Here is a 479-nt window from a genome sequence, read left to right as displayed (position 1 = left end):
CCAAGGATTAGGAAGGGTTTCTAAAGCCAGGAGTTACACTGCCTTTTTTTTTTTTTCTTTTTCTTTACTTAAGGACAGCAGCAGCTTAGTTGCACTGGCATAGTATGAACCTCTAGCACACAGCCCCATTTCTTGGAAACCTTAACGTTCAGGAACATGTATACAAGACACGAGAAAAGGTACACACCTCCAAATGCTTTCACAATCACAGGGGAATTGCACAAGAAACTGCAAAAATGAGAAAGGTAATACCGCTGCCGTGGAACAGACAGACAAGGACCTGGGCAACTTTCTCCACACGTCTATGACACAGGATCAAACCACATTCAGACTTCAAGCCAGATGTCCGATGACAGCATCCAACATCCTCTCTAGGACAGCAATTTTGATCTGTAGACTTTGGCTACCAAAAAGTGGTTCTTGCAGGCGGAAAAGACACCTCATGACAATCTCTTCATAACTGTGTCGGGTATCTCTGT

The sequence above is a fragment of the Aquila chrysaetos genome, chromosome 8 (assembly GCF_900496995.4).
Source record: "Aquila chrysaetos chrysaetos chromosome 8, bAquChr1.4, whole genome shotgun sequence".
Classification (NCBI taxonomy): Eukaryota; Metazoa; Chordata; class Aves; order Accipitriformes; family Accipitridae; genus Aquila; species Aquila chrysaetos.
This window is presented reverse-complemented; position numbering follows the sequence as displayed.